General features: G+C 40.2%; 1 long non-coding RNA gene across 1 annotated transcript in view; it reads left to right on the forward strand.

Annotated features, from left to right (window-relative positions):
• LOC138756264 (uncharacterized) overlaps nt 1-22,966 on the forward strand; it is a 66,704-nt gene extending 43,738 nt beyond the window's left edge. The window contains exon 3 of the long non-coding RNA XR_011352926.1: nt 22,883-22,966. This is a non-coding gene — a long non-coding RNA (uncharacterized lncRNA). The remainder of the gene's footprint in view (nt 1-22,882) is intronic.
• Nucleotides 22,967-23,176: the final 210 nt, after the last annotated feature.

The raw sequence follows: 23,176 nt of genomic DNA on the forward strand, positions 1-23,176 counted from the left end.
TCTCTGTTGTGTTCCATGTACGGTTCCCAAATTTGTTCAATAATGTGACTTTATTTTTAAAATTATATGTTATTTTTTCCAATGGAATACATTTATTCATTTCTATGTACCATTGCTGTACTCTCAGGCTCTCCTCTGATTTCCAAATTGACATTATACATTTTTTTGCTACAGCTAAGACTATCATAATAAATCTTTTTTGCGCTTCATCCAGTTTGAGGCCTAATTCTTTACTTCTATTACTTAGAAGAAAGATCTCTGGATTTTTTGGTATGTTATTTTTTGTGATTTTGTTTAATACCTGATTTAGATCTTCCCAAAACTTTTTCACTTTCTCACATTGCATGTACTGTTGTTCCCGTTTCCTTCTGACAGCGAAAACATCTATCTGATAATGTTGGATCCCATTTTTTTAACTTTTGGGCCGTGATATATAACCTGTGTAACCAATTATACTGTATCATTCATAACCTTGTGTTTATTATATTCTTCATAGTTCCAGAGGATAACTTTTCCCATGTTTCATTTTTTATCTTTATGTTTAAATCTTTTTCCCACTTTTGTTTGGGTTTATAGCTTATTTCATAGTTTTCCTTCTCTTGCAGCTTGATGTATATGTTCGTTATAAATCTTTTTATTATCATTGTTTCTGTAATCACATATTCAAACCTGCTTCCTTCTGGTAATCTCAGTCTGCTTCCCAATTTGTCCTTTAAGTAAGTATTCAGTTGATAGTATGCAAACATTTTACCATGAGTTATTCCATATTTGTACTTCATTTGTTCAAATGTTAATAAACTATTTCCTAAAAAACAATTTTCTATTCTTTTAATTTTTTTCTCTCCCATTCTTTAAAGGAAAGGTTATCTATTCTAAAAGGGATTAGTTGATTTTGTATCAATAATAATTTTGGAAGTTGGTAATTTGTTTTTTTCCTTTTTAAGTGAATCTTCTTCCATATATTGAGTAAATGATGCAGTACTGGTGAGCTTTTATATTGTACCAGCTTTTCATCCCACTTATAAAGTACCTTCTCCCCTATTTTATCTTGCTTTATCTTAGTCCAATCTGGTTTTTCCCTTTTCTGATAAAAATCTGATAAATACCTTAATTGTGCTGCTCTATAATATTTTTTTTAAAGTTTGGTAACTGCAAGCCACCTTGTTTGTCCACTCTATTAATTTATCTACCACTATCCTCGGTTTCCCCCCTTTCCATAATAATTTTCTTTTTATTCTCTTTAGTTCATTTAAGAATTTCTCTGTTAAGGGAATTGGTAACGATTGAAATAAGCATTGTATCCTTGGGAAGACATTCATTTTAATGCAATTTACTCTCCTTATCAATGTTAGTGGCAATTCTTTCCAATGTTTTAAGTCTTCCTGTCTTCTTCTTTGGCTTGGCTTCGCGGACGAAGCTTTATGGAGGGGGTAAAAGTCCACGTCAGCTGCAGGCTCGTTTGTGGCTGACAAGTCCGATGCGGGACAGGCAGACATGGTTGCAGTGGCTGCAGGGGAAAATTGGTTGGTTGGGGTTGGGTGTTGGGTTTTTCCTCCTTTGCCTTTTGTCAGTGAGGTGGGCTCTGTGGTCTTCATCAAAGGAGGTTGCTGCCCGCCAAACTGTGAGGCGCCAAGATGTAATTTCTTCATTAATGGCTGATAATTCAATTTGTACAGGTGACTTAAATTATTATCTAATCTAATACCTAGGTATCAGATTGCTTGTGTTTGTCATTTAAATTGTGATTCTTTTTTAAATTCTGTATAATTCGCATTACTCATTGGCATCGCTTCACTTTTATTTGGGTTGATATTGTACCCCGATATTTCTCCATATTCCTTCAATTTCTTATGTAGTTCTTTTATTGATATTTCTGGTTCTGTTAAGTATACTATGATGTCTTCTGCAAATAAACTGATTTTATACTCCTTCTCCTTTAATTTATCCCTTTTATTTTATTTTCTGTTCTTATCAGTCTGTCAATGGTTCTATTGCTAAAGCGATCAGTGAGGGAGATAATGGACATCCCTGCCTAGTTGACCTACTTAATTTAAATTGGTTCAATACATATCCATTTACTGTCACCTTCGCCAATGGTCCATTATATAATGCTTTAATCCAATTAATATGTTTTTCTGGTAGGTTGAACCTCTGTAATACTTTGAATAAATAATTCCATTCTACCCTGTCAAAGGCTTTTTTCTGCATCTAAAGCAACAACCACTGTTGGTATCTTATTTCCTTGAACTGCATGAATTAAATTAATAAATTTACAGATATTATCCGCTTTTCATCTTTTAATAAATACAGTTGAATCTTGTTTTACTATTTTTGGTACTGTTTGCTAATAATTTTGCTATTTTATAATCTGAATTAAGTAGAGATATTGGTCTATATGATGCTGGTGTTAGTGGATCCTTCCCCGTCTTTGGATTTACTGTAATTATTGCTGTCTTACATGAGTCTGGCAAGTTTTGTGTTTCTTTTATCTGGTTCATTACTTCCAGGAGAGGAGGAATTAATAAGTCTTTAAATGTTTTATAGAATTCTATTAGGAATCCATCCTCTCCAGGCATTGATGCAAATACAATTCTTTTAGTTTGTTCTGTTTTAAGTTGTGTTAGGTCTGCTTTGTTCATGAATGAGTGAGACAAACACCAGGCTGAGTCGAAATCAGGGTTCTTTGTTCTTTATTACCGGATTGTAACACTTGCAACCAACCAGGTTAGTCGGAGAATGCATTCTGCCGTTATCAGCAAAATGGTGATTTTTTATACCCTTGAATATGTGCTTAGAACATCATCATATCATTACTTGTCCAATGACTAAAACTGTTGCTATCCTTTCCCTGCTAGTTTCCTGCCTCTCAATCCATCAATGTCTCTCTTATCTTGTAAGTACAAGGATGCATTTACATCTTGTTACAGCCCTGTACATTCCCATCTCATGATGTTTTACCTAACAGGAGTACAAGGACACCTCCCCTTCTTGTTACTGCCCTGTACAGGGTAACTCCCTACACATTCCCATCTCATGATGTTTTACCTTACAATCCCTCCTTTGTCCTCTTTAGAGGACAATCTCGCCCTGACTATGCTACCACCGCGTTACATTAGTTCGCCTATTATTGCCAAGCTCTATACGGGTTCTGTTCACAGGGCAGTTCGGCTGGTGGGCGAGGGCTCCCCCAACCCTCCTTTGCGTACACCCCCCATCCGTCACCCCGATCCCATTGCCCGTTTACAAGTTTCATCCCATTTGCCCCCAAGCAAAAAACTAGCTAACCCCCTGTACATTAGTAAATTCCCAAGTTAACATATGGTCTACAATCTAATTCATAATACTTGTTCTACAATCTGATTAATAATGTTTGTGTTACAATCAATGTTATAATATTTGGGTTACAAGCAAGGTTAAAATTATATGTGTAACAATCTAATTCACAATCCCTCCTTCCCATCACATTCCCCTTCAGACTCCAGATCGATCTCAGCAACTTTCTCCGTCTCCTGTAATGTGAGATAGTCTTGCTCCACAGCCTGCACAGCTTGATATTTCGGAGGCAGTTCATCACGGTCAGCAAAGGCTCTCTCTATGGTCCTCGTAACCAGCGTTCGAATGCATGGAATACAACAACAGCCACAAGTGATAAAAATTGATACAGAAATGAACAAACCCAGCAAAAGTTGTCCTAACAATGTGCTCCATCTCCCAAACACTCCCTGTAACCAGGATAAAACAGGATTGGAGACTCCAGACTGGGCTTTTAATTCTTTCGCCAATGCCCTAAGTTTCGTTAACCCCTTAGTGAGTGATCCATCTGGCCCTGTGTTATTAGAGATAGAAGTGCAGCATAGATCTCCAAACATAGCACACACTCCACCTTTCTCTGCCAGGACCATATCAATCGCTATCCTATTCTGAAGTGTCATAAGGGAAGTTTCTGACAGTTGTTGATGTATTGCCTCAACAACGTCCCTGGTCAAATTTGCAAGGCGCTGGACATTATAGTGAATAAGGTTGATCCTATTAATATTCTTATTTACAGTGATGGGAAATATTGCACTAAAAACAGGAAAGCTTTCAAACCCAGCTGCAATCTCATCGGCTAATTTAAATTCGTCCGGAATATTCTGGGCTTGGCCAATGGCATCAATCCATACCCCATCAGGGTTCCTTCCTCCCGGCCCCAAGAGTCCAACACTCCTCCTTTTTCTCCACAGCCAACTCTCTGTGTGGCGCAATTCTAGGGAATCCTCGTCTCCCTCCTGCATTTTGACAATCAGCACTGGCGCATTAAGGGTTACTAGAGCACACCGACCATCCCAGTGAGCGGGGAGCCAGTTGTACAGCACTCTTCCTCCACAAAACTCATCTGTGTAGTCATTCAATCTGCTACAAGTCTCCTTAGTTTCAGATTCATTTTTTTTGTTATGGGACCTCAAAATCATCCCCTGTATATGTTCATGATAACCAGTAACCTGTTTGGCTGCCCTGTCAGGCACCCATGTGGCGTTTTCCCTGCTAATAGTAGGTCGTCTACATACTGAATCAGTGTAACATCTTCCGGGAGCTTTAATTTCATTAGGATTTCGCTAAGGGCCTGATTGAACAGTCCTGGACTGTCCTTATAACCCTGAGGTAATCTAGTGTATGTGTACCAATGTGCTTGGTAAGTGAAAGTTAACCAGTCTTGCCATTCCTCAGCTAAATTCAAGCAGAAGAATGCGTTTGCCAGATCAATGACAGTATAGTATTCGTGCTCCGGACTCAGAGCCCTAAGTGCTACATATGGGTCTGGGACTGGTCTCCCGATGGTCTTGGTAGCCAAGTTAATCTCCCGGAGGTCGTGTACCATCCTCCAGTCTTTTCTACCCGGTTTGGGAACAGGCATGATGGGCGTGTTCCACATACTGTCAGGTGCCGCCCTTAAAACCCCTGACTCCATTAACCCTTCTATCGTTCCTTTAATACCCTCCTCCTGACTGGGCGACAAGCGGTATTGTTTTCTCCATATTGGTTTCTGCCCGGGGTTGGCCAATTCTAGAAATACCTCTCCTTTTATTACTCCCACATCATAGGGCCCCGTTGTCCATATATGTGGACTCAGATTAGAAAGATATTTGTCTGAGTCTCTGTGATCAATATTTTCTCCTTCTATGGCTCGGTCTCTTTCTACTTTCTCATTCACTACCTGGTCCCATGCTTCAATATTCAGTCTGACAAATTTTCCTCCCTCCGAGGTGGAATATCCCGGGATTTCTGTCTGCCTGTATTCACACCCTATCGCTTCCTTTACCATCGGACCCAGCTGTCGAGCGTGATGATCTTTGTCAATACCCAAGGTCACATGAGGCACACTTTCTACTCCTAAGCAGAACCACTCCATTTGTTCTTCTGTCATGACAACCATAGCAGCTATTCCCTCCTTACCTACAAAGATAAATGGACAATGTATCGTTTCTGTCTTCCCTTCTTTTAGAGAGTCCCACCTCTCCTCATATTCCTGGTCCGGGTGGATGGTGTAGTTTAATGTAACATGCATAGGATCTAGTGGATAATGGTAATCCCCATACCGAGGAATACTGGCCCTCCACTCAAAAACTGTTTAATCAGCCCTGGGCCTGGTTCATCATACAGTAGCCGACTCCAGAAAATACTTCTGAAGCGTTAGATGGGGTCATTACTATAAACTGTCCTCCCCTTCTTATTGTATCCCCTGGGTATGTTAACCGAAGGCCCTTCTCAGAACATTGTATGGTTATGCCTAGTTTGGTAAGAATGTCCCTTGCTAATAAATTAATGGGGCAACTTGGCACAACCAGGACAGGCGTTTTAACCCTTTGTCGTCCAAATGTCATGTCGATGTTATCTGTATAGGGCTGTGTTTCCCTTATTCCGGAGAATCCTATTGTAGATAATGTTTTGCCCGAAAATGTGCTCCCTGGGGGTTTTTAATCACTGTCGTAACTGCTGCCCCTGTGTCAACCATAAATTCAATTTTTTCTCCATTTACCGTCCCCCAAATTTTTGGTGGCTCCCAGGGAGGCGTGATTTTTGATTCTCCTGGGCACCTTCAATAATCAAATTCAGCACCTTCCTCAATATAGTCATTACACTGAGGTGCCTGGACTTGTTGATCACTCTGCCACCCCCCGATTCTCTGGGGCCCATCAATGTGTCCACCCCTACCCCTTGCTCGTCCTCTTAAGTTTACTCCTCTTCCCCGATAGCCTCTCATAGAGGGTAATCTTTTTCCCCTTGCTCTCCCAGCCTCCGGACAGTTCCACTGGTAGTGTCCAGGATTTTGGCAGTACCAGCATACTGCATGTTCCCCTCTATACATTGTACCTAGCTGTCTTTCCCAACCATTTCTTACTTGGGGTCCCGGATTTATCACTGGCCCCATGACCTGTGGGACTATCTGTTGGGCCGCTAATTTAACCCCTATATGTTCTATAGCTCTCACCAATTTATCGGTTGTTTTGTCCACCTCCTTCTGGGACGCACTTTCTGACTTAGCATGCTCTGATTGACGATGTCGTTTGATTGCATGTGTCAGGTGTCTTTTCCACAAATCCTCTGACATTGTCTCTAATCCCACAATGTCCCTTAATTTTGCTTGAACCGTAGCAGGTAGTCCGTTTATTATCCCATTACGAAAGTGAGCCCTTCCTAAGGGGCTGTGGTCGGGTCTTTCTCCAGTCCCTGTTTCCCATAAGTCCCATGCTCGAGTGAAATACTCGTGTGCAGTCTCTCCTTCCTTTAGTTGAAGGGTTACCAAGGCATCCAAACTATAGGGTGTAGGAAATGTTTCTCTAAGTGCTTCCCAAAATTTATTCCGAAGTGGGTTAAATTCTATTTCATCCCCCAATTTACTGCTTCTTACAATTTTCTCTATTTGCTTCAGGGCCCCTTCTGCCTTTAATTTTATCATGATAGTTCTGACATCTGCGAGTGCTAATTGTTCTTGGCAGGTTTCTCGCTCAAAACAAGAAATCCATGGACTAGCCCCATTACTCAACGGAGGTAGTTTTTTCATTAAACTCTCTAAGTCCATTCGTGACCAGGGTACATATTTTTGAGTTCCCCGTCCCGTGATCAGTAATGGGCATTGATATCTCAATTTTGGGGATTTCTGCTCCTTCTTTACTCTTGGCATGCATTTATTTATCCCACCTTGTTCTGACTCTTCTTCGTCACTGTCACTGTCCCTATCAGCTTCCAATGTCTCAGGGTCAAAGGTATATTGGTCACGTTCATCTCTAAGATAATCTTTTCGGCCATAGTTTAGTTGTTTCACATCTTTCTCTTTTGTTCTAACTATGTCCAGGTAGGCATGTCTATTTTTCTCCCTCCTGAGTCTTTTCCTTTTACTTTCCTCCCATGGTGGATCGTATCTCGTTTCCTCATCTGTACTACACTTTTCATCCTTTACTCCTATTACCATTCCTTCAGCTTTAATTTCTCCTGACAGTGTTGTAGTTATCTTTTCCACTTCCTTAAATACACCTACCATTAATTCTTTTTGATCCTCACTGATCTGCCCCAGCACATTAATATCTCTGTTTAAGTTTTTAATGTTATCCTGAACCTTTTTCATGTTCCATTTCTGTATCTCTAACTCCTTTTCTATTTTCTTGGACTCCAGAGGGGTCTCTACATCTATTACTCCCCCTTCTATTTTTATTAAAGGGGCCTGTACCTCGTCTGATGTGTCCCTATTCCCGAGGTCGAGGTTCTTGTCACACCCCAGTGTCTCAATATCTGGATATAAGGGACGTGACTCCAGTATCCCATCTGGGGTGCCAGAGAGAGAGAGAGAGAGAGAGAGAGAGAGAGAGAGAGAGAGAGAGAGAGAGAGAGAGAGAGAGATAGAGAGGCAGATACACAGAGCACAAGAGATAGAGAGAGAAAATGCCTTGCACTGGCCCCACTGGGAGAAAAGTCTTCAGATTAACACTTTCGTTTCAAAGGTTTTAAAAGGTTCTCATCCTGTGATCACTGGTCTGGATCAGATTGGGTCTCCCACCACTGGGAACTATCACTCCTTCCTTCCCTCCCAGCTCGAGTGAGCTACACGTCAGCCCACAATGTCTGCCCTGATCCCGCAATGGTGGGGGTGCGGGAAAAAGGGATGGAGAGAGGATAAAACAGGATCCCATTTGATGCGGAGCTGGAATTGTGGGCACAAAATTAAAACCAAATTGTATTTCTCTGCCCTGCCCAACCTGGGGATTTCAGGGCAGCACCGCCACAGATTGGGATTGGGAGGGGGAGTGGGTGAGAGAGGAGGGGGGGGAGAAGAGAGAGAGGGGGAGAGAAGAGAGAGGGGGGAGGGTGAAAGGAGGGAGGGAGAGAGCAAACCCGGACACTTCGTGGCTGGAAATTGGAAACAGGCACTTTTCCTTTCCCTTCTGTGTTTTGTTTCTTCCAGCTTATCTAAGACACTACGTTTTAAAAATTTTTTTTTTCTCTCACCTGTCAGGAACATCTCAGTGCCCCCGGGTAACCAACCCCTCTTCCTCCAGCGGTCTACACATTTTCGGAGCATTTTTTGTTTTTCCAATGCCGCATTACTGGTATTTCGCTCCTCTAATTCCTGATTAATTTCCTTAATAACTTGGTCAAAAGTCTTAGCAGGCAACTGTACAGCCATAGCTGCGGGACCGCTTTCTAATGCCTGTTTTAATTTAGGTTTTTGTCTGTTTAGGGGATCTATGTCAACGAAAATTGCTTTTAAAAATGTCCCCTTGCAAGCTGGATGACTAATATCTTTTAAAAGAACAGTCTCTAAGTCTTGTCCTCCAATTGACTTCAGACTGTCCTGTATACTCTGATTGCTCGTTTTCCACTCTCTGTTTTCCCAAAGGGGTCTGAAAGTTAAATTACAACTAGAAAACCAAATATTTGGGCTATACTTTTGTCCTGTTTCCCTGTACCAATCTATGAATTTACGTAACTTTATCTCCTTGGTGATGTTGGGAATACCCTCATTTAACTTATCAAAAGTATTTCGAATAAACTGGGTGTCTCTTAGGAGTTTGTTAACTTTTTCATTAATATCTCCTACCTGATCCGGACACAGCTGTCGCAGCCTTCTGTCGTCGTTCTTGTTCACCAGGCAGGCGTCCCTGAGTACTTTTTTTGTTGTCTCAAGGTCTCTAGTGTCTGCTGTGGTATTCCACCACGGCGAATTGGGGAAATAAATTCTTAACTTCTCAAGTGTACAGACATTATCATACCTACCGGACATTTATAAGTCAGTCTCTCAGATACAATTGAGGCCAATAAGCCTGAACCTTTGTTTTCTTTCAAAGCCCAACCTTCACGTGGGAGATTTCTCCTCTTAATAACCAGTTTAGGGCAGAAAACTCAGGTCCTCAATTGTTTATAGACCACCTTCTCACTCTATTGGACTTTGCAACGACACAATAAAGACTTTTAAACTCTAGTAGTTTCTTGCGAAGCACTTAATAAATGTCATTCAAACACCTTAAGGACTTTTATCTTGTCTGTAATCACTTACGTGTTACAATCCTGGCATGCGACCTTCAATTGTGGTCGTCTAATTTGTCCGATCTCCAGTTCTTACTGACAATCATAAAGATTTTTAAAAAAAAAGAGAATTTTGTTAAAACAGGCTTCTCTGGACCTTTTTATCAGCCGGCTGAGATGATTGTCAGAAAAAACAGAAACCGTCGTCCAGTGTTCACTCACCCATCACGTCGGGGTCACCAAATTGTTAGGTCTGCTTTGTTCATGAATGAGTGAGACAAACACCAGGCTGAGTCGAAATCAGGGTTCTTTGTTCTTTATTACCGGATTGTAACACTTGCGACCAACCAGGTTAGTCGGAGAATGCATTCTGCCGTTATCAGCAAAATGGTGATTTTTTATACCCTTGGATATGTGCTTAGAACATCATCATATCATTACTTGTCCAATGACTAAAACTGTTGCTATCCTTTCCCTGCTAGTTTCCTGCCTCTCAATCCATCAATGTCTCTCTTATCTTGTAAGTACAAGGATGCATTTACATCTTGTTACAGCCCTGTACATTCCCATCTCATGATGTTTTACCTAACAGGAGTACAAGGACACCTCCCCTTCTTGTTACTGCCCTGTACAGGGTAACTCCCTACACATTCCCATCTCATGATGTTTTACCTTACAGTTGCCAGGCTAATATTTTGTGTGTTTTTTCTCCTAGCTCATAATACTTTTGCTTTATTTTCATTATGTTCTTCTTCACCTTATACGTTTGTAATGTTTCATATTTAATTTTTTTTGTCCGCCAATTCTCTTCTTTTTGTTATATCTTCCCTTGTTGCTAGTTCTTTTTCTGTACTTACTATTCCCTTTTCAACTGTTCTATTTACTGATTGTAGTCCTTTTTCATCTTAGTTACATAACTTATTATCTGCCCTCTAATAAAAGCTTTCATTGCATCCCATAATATAAATTTGGCTTTCACTGATTCCGTATTTATTTCAAAGTACATTTTAATTTGGCATTCAATAAATTCTCTAAATTCCTGTCTTTTAAGTAGCATGGGGTTTAATCTCCATTTATATATTCTTGATGAGTTGTCCTCCAGTTCTATTGCTAATAACAGGGGTGAGTGATCAGATAGCAATCTAGCTTTATATTCAGTTTTCCTAACTCTCCTTTGAATGTGGGCTGACAACAAAAACATATCAATCCTTGAGTATGTTTTATGTCTTCTCGAATAATATGAGTATTCCTTCTCCCTTGGGTGCTGCCTCCTCCATATATCCATAAGTTTCATTTCCTGCATTGTTTTAACCATAAATTTGGCCACTTTATTCTTTTTGCTGGTCTTTTGTCCAGTTTCATCCCACTTTGGGTCCAACACTGGTTGATGTTCATTTTCATGATATTTTTTCTGTTTACAACCAGCAAATATTAACCTAATTAAAACACCATTCCATCTTCATGTATTTCACTGAGAGCAGTATAAATGGAAATGATAGATTTGTTTTGAACTATAAAATTCCAGGCATGCTTTGCAAATATCAAAACCCAAAAGTCAAATTCCCTGTCTATCTCTCTTTTCCTTTTTCCTTGATTCACATCATCGTGTTATTATCATGTTAAATTTTAAGTTCTGCATTTCTGATTCCAAGAGGTTTGACTAATCCCAATGGCATTGGTGACAGTCCTGCTGACAGCCAATCTTTAGTGGGTGACTTTATTAACTAGTCAGGTGATAAAAATTTGAACAAATCATGGAATTGAATTATTGATTCACTTGCAGAATCATTAACAAAATATTATTGGGTCATCCTCAAATTGTGGGATTTTCTCCATTGAACGCTTGGTTCATGATCAAATTTCAGGTCTTAGCCCAAAGGAATCTGTCACAGAAAGCTCAGATAGTCTAGTGAGAGATTAGTGTGAAAAAAAGATGCTCCATATTCAGTGTAGATGGGGATACAAGGAGGAAGATGTGTATGTCCTACCTCTGTGCTTTATCTTTCTCATGACCTGTGTATTTTATGTTTCTACTGCTGTTACATGTGCAGGTTTCACCAAGTTGGTTCGGAATGTGTTTCAATTTATGTTCACCAAATGACATGCAGCTGAATTAAACCCCATTTGTGATAGAGATTAGAGATTTAATTTATTGAACTACAAAACCTTAGTAAATCACATGGACAGATTCAGTGTGGCTTTCTTTTCAAGCACTGACACACTAATCTTCAATTCTTTAATTCAAATGATTGATGCAAATTCTTGCTTCTATACTTCATTACAAGAAACTTACACAATTAAGTGCCAGTTATCAGACTGCTGACAATGGAAATCATTCCGAGAATTGAAAAGTAAAAAACATTTGGAAATTGAAATGTTCAGAGCTGATTTAAGATATATAAAAGGGACTGTAAATTTGGCAAAAAAGTTCCTCAATGAAGGAGGCAATACCATTCCTGGTGATGACAAGAGGTCAACTGGAGATAATGCAACAAACATTGAAAAGCTGGAGGGACTCAACACCTCTCCATGGGTGCTGTTTTGGTCAGGACCCCATTTAGAGGTGAAAGTGGGAAGAGGACATAGCATGTAAAGGCTAGAGAGAGAGGGGCTAGAAGTTATAGGATACTGGATAGGTGAAAGTAGGAGATAGATAGACAAGGGAGTGGGAGTGTAGTCCTCTGTGGTGGTGGGGTGAGTGAAAACAGCAGAACCAGGTTAAGGTACCTCCCGCTTTGCTCAAGATTAGAACTTCTGCAGTTTCTTGTGTCTGAATGGAGTAGATAAAATTAAAACAGGAAATTCTTGAAATACTGAACACATCAGGCAACAACTGTGAAGGAAGACAGTTACTAGTTCAGGTCAAAAAACTTTCATTGAGGCAATTCTAATCAAAAACAGCATTCCATATTATATTTTGGAGAAGATATTCAACTTCAATAACTCCATTGTAGAAAACAGCAAGAGAAACAATAATGAAGAATGCAAACCCAGTGTCAAATTTTTACTTTTCATAAAAGTTATGAAATTCACCGATCACTAAGCAACAACTTTTCACAAGAGGAAGTATATGAGGCTCTTGTACTCGGAAATATCTGACACTATTAATGATCATTTTTAGTATTTTATCCGAAAGCATATATAATATATCATGATTTGTGATTTTTCTGTGTGTTTGATGGAAGAATTTTCTTGAAAATATTTTGAACCATGATTTTTTTTTTCTGGAAACTTTATAGCAATCTGGGTCGATGGCAAAACAAAATACACATATTGATTTTAAAATCTGCATTGCTTCACAAGGAATATTACCAAACTATAATTACAAATCTAACACCCCCTATACAAACAATATTCTATTCAAAATTAATGGGCCAGACTTTCTATTGCCCAAAGATTACTCGTACCAATCCTGAGGTCACACCATATCCTCTTGGCGCGCTCCATGTGCAGTATTCCATTGGCAGTCTGACTCTCAATACTTTGGCTTGGCAGAGATCAGTACAAAGGCTGCCTCACACAAGCTGCACTCACAGAATAACTTTGACAGCCAGTGAGGCTTCAGTCCCAGGTTCACTGTCAAAGCTATCATTATTAATCATATTACATTTAGAAATATTAATTTAGGCACACAGCATGGCGGGCAACAGGCCCTTCCATCCCACAAGAATGTTCTGCATAAAAACCCCCATTAACTTACCATCCCCATATATTTTGAAAAGTGGGAGGAAACCAGAGCACCTGGAGGAAATCCTCACAGGCACAGGGAAAATGTACAAGTTCCTTACAAACAGCGCCAGATTCAAACTCAGCTCGCATTTCTCTTAACTCTGCCAACTATGTCAGCCCCTCAGTTAACCATGCTGCTTGTGTTCATAAATTACTTGATGAATGTTAAAAACAAGTAATAAAAATGTGAATGTTTTCAGCACTTCTGTATAAAAGCTCGGGCCTGAAACAGCAACAACCTTTTACTTCCTGTGGATGCTGTGTGACCCATTGACTTTGTCCAGGACTTAAGTGTACTGCGCAATGAATCCCATTTAATGTTGGACTAACATTGCCAAGTACCAAAACCTTTCATGCTCTTTTTCTTTCCTTATAAAATTCTATTGCTTCTAATCAGAGTGAATTTAATAATGTTCATAAAAAATTGAAAGCTCCCAATTTTTAGCCTCCGGATGTTGCAAGTGTGAAATAAAAACTGTAACCTTGAGCCATCACTTTCACTGCTGTGCTATGAGCAGATTGGGCTGAGAGTTACGCGACCAACCTCTGGCTACATGACTGTTTTGAGAACCTATGATAACTTCTGATTCCAAACTGATTCACTGTTTAGAACTGGCTTATAAAATGATTCAAAAGGTATTTAAAACTACTTGTAACTCCCATTGAAAATAATATAGAGAAATTAATGACAAACATCCGGAGTTTATGTCTTTTATAAAATGACTGGTGAATCAATGGGACTCAACTAGGTCCTTAGTTATAGTCGGTAAGGGGCCAGATAGAAATGCAATCAGCTCCTCAGCTGAAAAGGATTTAAAATAATCTTGGATTCAAGGGTGGAGCAAGAGATCAGATTCTCCCGCTTACGTGTCCAAACTCAGTTCATATTCACAGGCAAAGAAGTTCAGAACACATTGATTCATGCACTGCTGTGAGGAGATGCAAAATGTTTTCCTTTTTGTAAGGATAATCTGGGGTGTCCTTAATCTGCACATATCACACCACTCTGCTTTTCTCATTTTTTCTTTCAATGCAGTTGTCTTCATGTCAACATGTAGCAAATGTTATCAAACAACCTAGAAAAATAAAACAATGCCATTTACATTTGTACACTTATTTCTATCTCAAAGTATCTTATTTGTGAACTGAAAATTATTATTGCCCGAAATCCATATTTTAAGAGATTGTACAAGATAGAACATAGGACACTACAGCACAGTACAGGCCTTTCAGCCCTTGATGTTAGCTGACTAATATCTTCCTTCCAAAAAAAAATTCTAAATCCTCCCTTCCTCATTACTCTCGATTTTCCTTTCATCCATGTGCCTGTCAAAGAATTTCTTAAATGCCCCCAATGTTTCAGCCTCCACTACCATCCCTGGCAAGACATTCCAGGCATCTACAACCCTTTGTGTGAGGAAAAAAAAAGTATGCCTGATGTCTCACCTAAACTTCCCTCCCTTAACTTTGTATGATTAACTTTGCTGATCCTGCCCTGGGAAGTAAATGCAGGCTATCCATTCTGAAAATTGGGCTGAAAGATGGCAGATGGAATTTAATGTAGAGAAGTGTGAGGTGCTTCATTTCAGAATAAAAAAATCAAAATAGGACATATATAGTGAATGAGAGGACATTGAGGAATACACAAGAACAAAGAGATCTTGGAGTTATGGTGCAGCGTTCCTTGAAGGTGGATTCCCATGTTGACAGGGTGGTTGAGGTGGCATTTGGTATGTTAGCCTTCATAAATCATAGCACAGAGTAGAGGAGTTGGAAGTGATGCTGCGACTATTTAAGGCATTGGTGAGGCCAGGTTTGGAGTATTGTGTTCAGTTCTGGCCTCCAAATTATAGGAAGGATATAGATAAAGTGGAGAGGATGCAGAGAAGATTTACCAGGATGTTGCCTTGCTTAAAATACCTATAGTACAGAGAAAGATTGAAGAGGTTAGGACTTTATTCATTGGAACGTAGACAGCTGAGAAGGGATTTGATAGAGGTGTTTAAAATTATGAAGGGAATAGACAGACTAAAGGCAAGTAGACTCTTCCCCTTGAGAGCCGGAGAGGTTGAAACAAGAGGACACAAGGTGAGGGTAAGGGGGCAAAATTTTAGAAGAAACATTAGAGGATCTTTCTTCACTCAGAGACTCGTAGCTGAATGGAATAATATTCCAGAGGAAATAGTTCAGGCAGAGTCAATTTTTCATTTAAGAGGAGGCTGGCTATATACATGAATAGGAGGGGATTGGAGGATTATGGGTGGAGAATAGGTGGGGGGAATCTCACAGAATTCTTTGAGTGAACCGGCGTGGACTTGAAGGGCCAAGATGGCCTGTTTCCATGCCATAAACTGTTATATCCTATCCTATCTATGTCTCTCATAATCTTGTAGACTTCTATTTAGTCTCCTCTCATCCTTCTAAAACATCCCTGCTTTGCTAAACTTGCCTCATGAAACTTGTTTTCCAAACCGGCGTGGACTTGAAGGGCCAAGATGGCCTGTTTCCATGCAATAAACTGTTATATCCTATCCTATCTATGTCTCTCATAATCTTGTAGACTTCTATTTAGTCTCCTCTCATCCTTCTAAAACATCCCTGCTTTGCTAAACTTGCCTCATGAAACTTGTTTTCCAAACCGGCGTGGACTTGAAGGGCCAAGATGGCCTGTTTCCATGCCATAAACTGTTATATCCTATCCTATCTATGTCTCTCATAATCTTGTAGACTTCTATTTAGTCTCCTCTCATCCTTCTAAAACATCCCTGCTTTGCTAAACTTGCCTCATGAAACTTGTTTTCCAATCCAGGAAACATCCTGGTAAATCTCCTCTGCACCCTTTCCATAACTTCCACTTGATTCCTGTAATGAAGAGACCAGAACTGAACACAAAGTGTAGTCTTACTGGAGATTTGTAGAGTTGTAATGTGACCTCTCTATTCCTGAATTCAATCATCCAGCATCCCATTGGCCTTCTTAACTATCCAATCAACCTGTGTGGCGACCTGGAGGGATATATGGATTTGAACCCCAAGGTACCTCTGTTCAATACACTCTTAAGTAACCAACCATTAACCCTGTACTCAGCCTTTTGGTTTGTCATTTCAAAATGCTTCATTGGACACTTATCCGGCTTGAACTTCATCTGCCCCTTTTCTGCCTGACTCTGCTCCCTGTCTATATCCTCTTGTAATTTTTGACAAACCTAAACCCCATCCACACCTCCTCCAACCTCTGTGTCATCCGCAAACATATTAACCCACCCTTCTGCCTCTTCATGCATGTCACTTATACAAGTCACAAAGAGCAGGGGTCTCTGAACAGATCCCTATAGCACTCCACTTGTCACCAACTTCCAGTCAGAATAATTTCTTTTCACGACTAATCTCCGTTTTCTTCCTACAACCCTTCGTTTTTATCGACACAGCCAAGGTCCCACTGACCCATGCCTTATGATTCTCTGGATTATTCTATCATGGGAACCTGGTTAAATGCCATGTTAAAATCCATGAAGACCACATCTCCACCCCTCCACACATCAATCTCTTTTGTTACCTCCTCAAAAAGCTGAATTAGATGCATGAGGCACAACCTTCCCTTCAAAAAGCCATGCTGACTATCCTTGAGTATTGATCATTTAGTACAGTACATTCCCGATTATCACTTCACCAAAATTCCCAGTTATCCAAAAAAAAATTTGGTGGTGAAATGACCTCACAAGTTGAGTTATTTTTTTATTACCTGCATGCTCAAGTGTGTCTCTGGCACACTGTTAGTGTTGTTTTGAATCCAACAGAGCTCTCTTGTACTGGTCAAAGATCATTTGCAATGGTGGAAAGGTCTGCAGATAGAATTGTCGATGACAGTGAAAAGAAAAAAAGGAAGTGTTTATGTTTGTCTAGAAAAGAGAAAGTCAAGCTGTTGGTGAAACTGGACAGTGGTGTAAGTGTGAAATATCTAACAGAGGAGTATGGTGGTAGAACATCCACAATCTATAACCTGAGGAAACAGAAGGATAACCTGTTGAAGTTCTATTTCTGAAAGTGATGAACAGAAGTTAATGAAAGAAAGAAAAACACTGGGTAAAGGTAAAAATGACTAACTCTAATGAGTATTGATGGAGTGAATCTGACAATATCACAGTGAACACACGCCGCTTAATGGTTTGCTGATCATGAAACAAGTAAATCTCTCTCATGATGAACTGAAAATTGAAGCGAACTCTGAAAATTTAGTAGGCTGGTTGACCAGATTTAAGAAAAGACAAAGCATTAAAACGTTAAAGATGAATGGAGAAAATCATTGATGAGTTTGCCAAGATCACTGCTGCTAAAAATCTGAAGCTAGAACATGCTGATGAAACATTATTGTTTTAGCATTTTTGCCCCAGAAGAACAGACTACAGCCCCAACAGGAATTAAGGATGCCAGAGATAGAATAACTGTGCTAGGATGTATTAAATAAGCAGGCAGGCATAAATGTAAGCTTGCTGTGATAGGCAAAAGCTTGTGTCCTCATAGTTTTATTATGCTAACAGAAAGGCATGGGTCATCAGGGATATATTTTCTGATTAGTTTAACAATCATTTTGTGCCAGAAGGTCAGGCTCACTGCAGGGAAGCTGGACTGGATGATGACTGCAAGATTTTTTTTAAAAAATCCTTAACAACTCTTCTGCTCATCCTCCAGCTGAAAATTTCAACAAAGATAATCTTTGTGTCATGTACCTTCCCCAAAATGTGACTTCCTTAATACAGTTATGTGACAAAGGTATCCTTAGATCAATGAAAAGTGAATATAAAACACTTTCTTGAACAATGTGCTGTCAGCAGTGAACAGTCTTGGGTGTGGCCAGTTTCCAATCATAAATGATGCCATTTACGCTGCTCCCAATGCTTGGAACAAAGTGACTAAAGATACAGCAGTACATGTCTGGCACAATCTCTGGCCTGCAACTTATGTTCCTTGATGAAAATGAAGATGATAATGATTTTGAGGGTTTACGTGTCTCAGGGAGAAAAAAAATCAGGGTTGGCGCCAAGGGGGAGCATTCATGGGCATCACCCCCTCCCAAGAGAAGTGATATGCCCCCCAGCCATTGATCACCATCAAACCCTCCCCACCCCATCCATGTCACTAGTGTGCATCAAGCATCATTAATGTCTGTGTCTAGCTTGATGCACACTAGTGACTCTCCACGCAATAAAATCAGCGCTTTCAGCTGTTACGTCAGAGAGTTGAAGGAGGTTGACGTCCTTTCGGCAGGTAGGCCACAAGCGCTCCCCACTCCCCCTGCTGAGTGAGTTTACGACTGTCAGACTGTTCCCCGATCCACCCTCCGCAATTACCCTAATGCCCCCTCTACTAACACTCGTTCTGCAAAAAAGTTGTCTGATCTCTTTACATAGGTGTCTGTCAGTAAGCTTGGAGCAGAGGATATTGAAGAAGTTTTTAAAATTTACCCTAATGCCCCCTCTACTAAGACTCGTTCTGCCAAATAAGTTGTCTGATCTCCTTACACAGAGTCTGTCAGCAAGCTTGGAGCAGAGGATATTGAAAAAGTTTTTAACATTGATAATAATGCTCCAGTCCTTCATTCATGGACTGATGATGAAACAGCTGAAATTGTTCTGCATCAAGATGAGTGTGAAGTAGAAGAGGACTTAGTTGATGCTGCAGACAAAGTGCCTACAGAATGCAACGTGATAGACTTATTGATGCACTAGAGCAGCATGCATTCATAACAGAACGAGAAATCATGTCTGTGTATAGAATACTAGAGCGCATCGGATGCCCCCCAAAGTTCCTCAACATGGTTATCCAACTGCAAGAAAACCAACAAGGTCGGGTCAGATACAGCAATGAGCTCTCTGAACCCTTCTCCATTAACAATGGCGTGAAACAAGGCTGTGTTCTCGCACCAACCCTCTTTTCAATCTTCTTCAGCACGATGCTGAAACAAGCCATGAAAGACCTCAACAATGAAGACGCTGTTTACATCCGGTACCGCACGGATGGCAGTCTCTTCAATCTGAGGCGCCTGCAAGCTCACACCAAGACACAAGAGCAACTTGTCCGTGAACTACCCTTTGCAGACGATGCCGCTTTAGTTGCCCATTCAGAGTCAGCTCTTCAGCGCTTGACGTCCTGTTTTGCGGAAACTGCCAAAATGTTTGGCCTGGAAGTCAGCCTGAAGAAAACTGAGGTCCTCCATCAGCCAGCTCCCCACCATGACTACCAGCCCCCCACATCTCCATCAGGCACACAAAACTCAAAACGGTCAACCAGTTTACCTATCTCGGCTGCACCATTTCATCAGATGCAGGATCGACAATGAGATAGACAACAGACTCGCCAAGGCAAATAGCGCTTTTGGAAGACTACACAAAAGAGTCTGGAAAAACAACCAACTGAAAAACCTCACAAAGATAAGCGTATACAGAGCCGTTGTCATATCCACACTCCTGTTCGGCTCCGAATCATGGGTCCTCTACCAGTATCACCTACGGCTCCTAGAAAACTTCCACCAGCGTTGTCTCCGCTCTATCCTCAACATTCATTGGAGCGACTTCATCCCTAACTTCGAAGTACTCGAGATGACAGAGGCCGACAGCATCGAATCCATGCTGCTAAAGATCCAACTGCGCTGTGTAGGTCACGTCTCCAGAATGGAGGACAATCGCCTTCCCAAAATCGTGTTATATGGCGAGCTCTCCACTGGCCACCGTGACAGAGGTGCACCAAAGAAGAGGTACAAGGACTGCCTAAAGAAATCTCTTGGTGACTGCCACATTGACCACTGCCAGTGGGCTGATATCGCCTCAAACCGTGCATCTTGGCGCCTCACAGTTCGGTGGGCAGCAACCTCCTTTGAAAAAGACCGCAGAGCCCACCTCACTGACAAAAGACAAAGGAGGAAAAACCCAACACCCAACCCCAACCAACCAATTTTCCCCTGCAACCGCTGCAACCGTGTCTGCCTGTCCCACATCGGACTTGTCAGCCACAAACGAGCCTGCAGCTGATGTGGACATTTTACCCCCTCCATAAATCTTCGTCCGCGAAGCCAAGCCAAAGAAGAATAGAATCAAAGACAGGCTGCTAAGACAAAAAAAAATACATTGTTAATGAGGCAGATGATGCTTGAGGAAACAATGGAAAAAGTTGTTGTCTTGGGTAAACTTATACCTCTCATTTTGTTCATTTTAGATTGGTCACAGTGTTTGAGCTACCGAAAGAAAATAGACACACACTCCGAGAGCAGTTCAGATTATACAAATGTTTATTACAAATTCAAAAGCTGATTTCATACTACAATATGCAAGCCCTTCCCAACTATACTTATCAACGCTTGGACTGGCCCCAACTGCCGAAGCGAGGCAATGACTGCACACTTGTAGTAGGTTGTCAGGGTGCCGGTAGCAGCTTCTCCACCTCTCCTGACCGGGACATTGGCTGGACTCCGGAAGTTCTTCTTCTTGCTGAGAGATGTTGCCACCTCTCAGAGAGTCTCAAACTTCAGCAGTGGGACCATGACTTATATTACCCAAAAACTGCTTAGCCAAGCACCTATTCCCAGCACAGTAAGAAAGATAAGCAAGCAAGCTAGCATGCTAGGCTATTAACGAATAACATAATTTTCAGCTTATCACTTTGAATACAATGGTTTATTTTGCATCAAGGCTAGGCCTCTGACAGTCTGTGACCAAAACAAGCAGTAAGATTAAATGTTCTTGGTACACAGATGTCCTTTCGTCAGATAACTGCATCTCTGGCCCCTTGGCGGAATTTAGCTTATGTCTGCTGAGTCTAAAACACAAGCAGGTTCTCAGCCTTGCAGAACCCAGAGCTGCAAGTTTAAAAAAATAGGTTAGAATCTTCCATTACAGTTGTCTAGCAGAAATTCGAGTGCTTGTTGCTGCATTTATCTTATTGTTGTTTTTTGGTAAGAATTAAACCTTATTTCATGCTTGAAAATCCTTCCCTTCTTTGTTGTTGTTTTAACTGCTGATACATGTATTCTTCTGATGCTATTGGGTTCCTTAAAGCCATTTCTCAGTTATCTGAAAAATACAGTTAACCGATACTCATCCAATCCCGAGCATTTTGGATATCGGAAAAGTATTGTAGTAATTGACCAAAGGGAATCAAATATTTGATAATATTTGATAGGGCTCTGAACAAAGAGAAAGATACTAGATCTGTTTGGATAGTATATTTAAAAATATAATTGCATTGGCTGAGATGTATTTTTGAACAGAAAGGAAAAATTTGCCTACTGAAAATACTTGATTTCTGTATGGACCCATCACCACCACACTATTCATTAACTACACATCTTCAGCAGACGTGTACCATCTGCCTTCTCTTATTAATGGTGCTGAAAGTTCCATGATCTTAAGAATAATTTGTGCTATAGAGCAATGACATTGACTGATCAAAGAATGTTGCATACACCCCAAAGATATTTATTGCTGCATTTATGATCTCTTTTGGAGAGGTTGATAAAGGCAGAGAGGTCTTTTACTCAGCAAAATTTATGTAAATCACTTTGGCAAGTGATAGCAGTTAAACTCTATTGCATATTACATATGAATGCATATACAGTTTAGAACTAAGTTTAATGCTCTCTCAAGGTCAGTTAAAGCAGCTTCAAATGCCCATACTATCCAACATTAGTCTCAGCAGATGTTCAACGCCTCATATCTCCATTATTGACCTACTGACCTACTATGTTTGGCCTCAAATTTAACATCATATGCTTCATGTCAAACTCAAGTTCCCAAGTGAAACCCTCTTCTGCACAACTTTTAAACTGCCATCCATTCAACAAGATTAACCATGTTACTTATATTAATTTCATGGTAATTGTGCTTAACACATGAGAAATCAATGTGTACAAAAATGTGACTGAAGGTTCTATTCCAGGATGTCAATGGGAACCAAGGTGTCTACACTGAGCTTTCTAATCGAGCTGTAAAGGAACTTTATGGAATCTGTTGATATAAACACCTGTGCCTCTGTATTGTTATTCCCAAATTAACAAGTCAACACAAGTGTTAAGAGTGCACCATGATATCTGGTTATATCCTTGGTAACCCTTTAAAGGAGTAAAATATTACAATTGAGTTCCGAGAATAAAACCTGAAACCCAGACTTGTCAAAATGTTGTTTAAACTCCAACCCTTTCCCCACTGAAGCATTTTTCATGTGAAGGTAATACGGTTCATGATTTTGTTGAAAGCAAGTAGGGTGAAGATGAGATCACCAAAGGGGAAATTGTGTTGGTTGAATGATTAAATATGTGATTTTGTATTAAGAAATAAGAATTGCTCAAGCAGTCTTTGTCAATTTATAGTTAGCTGTATGGAAGATTGACCCCTGTATATATTCTGAATAATGTGCCAATGAGCTTCATTGAAAATGACCAGGATTTAAAGAGTGTGCAATATTTAAAATTAAGGAAGGCTTGTAAGACAACTGTGAACAGGATTGATTACAAAGTCAATGAAAAGTACTGTATCTGTGAGTGGGCGTTATAGTTCCAGTTAAAAGTTAAAGTTGTGTAAGGTGCAAAATATAGAAATTGGATTAGTTTACAGCAGTTACATCACAGTCTTTGGTAATTTCATACAACATTATGTAATTTTTTTCAGAAAAAGAAGAATGATGGCTGGATTTCTTCATCTTGGGGTGGAGATTCATACTGGGAAATAATCAGGAATCTTTTGATGAAAGAGTGACAAGTAAAACAGAGAATTACTTTAGTGTTGCTTGATTATCAAAGGCCTTTTGACTCTTGGTTTAACATGTTCTTCCTGGATAATCATCTGGAGCTGTCAACTGAGATCATAAGCTGATGATGAGATAGTCAGTCCACGCTGTCAAGATATAAAAAATACATAGCAGAATGATAGATCATACAATACAGGTTTATTAAATTATGTTAG

This window comes from Narcine bancroftii, chromosome 3 (assembly GCF_036971445.1).
Source record: "Narcine bancroftii isolate sNarBan1 chromosome 3, sNarBan1.hap1, whole genome shotgun sequence".
Lineage (NCBI taxonomy): Eukaryota > Metazoa > Chordata > Chondrichthyes > Torpediniformes > Narcinidae > Narcine > Narcine bancroftii.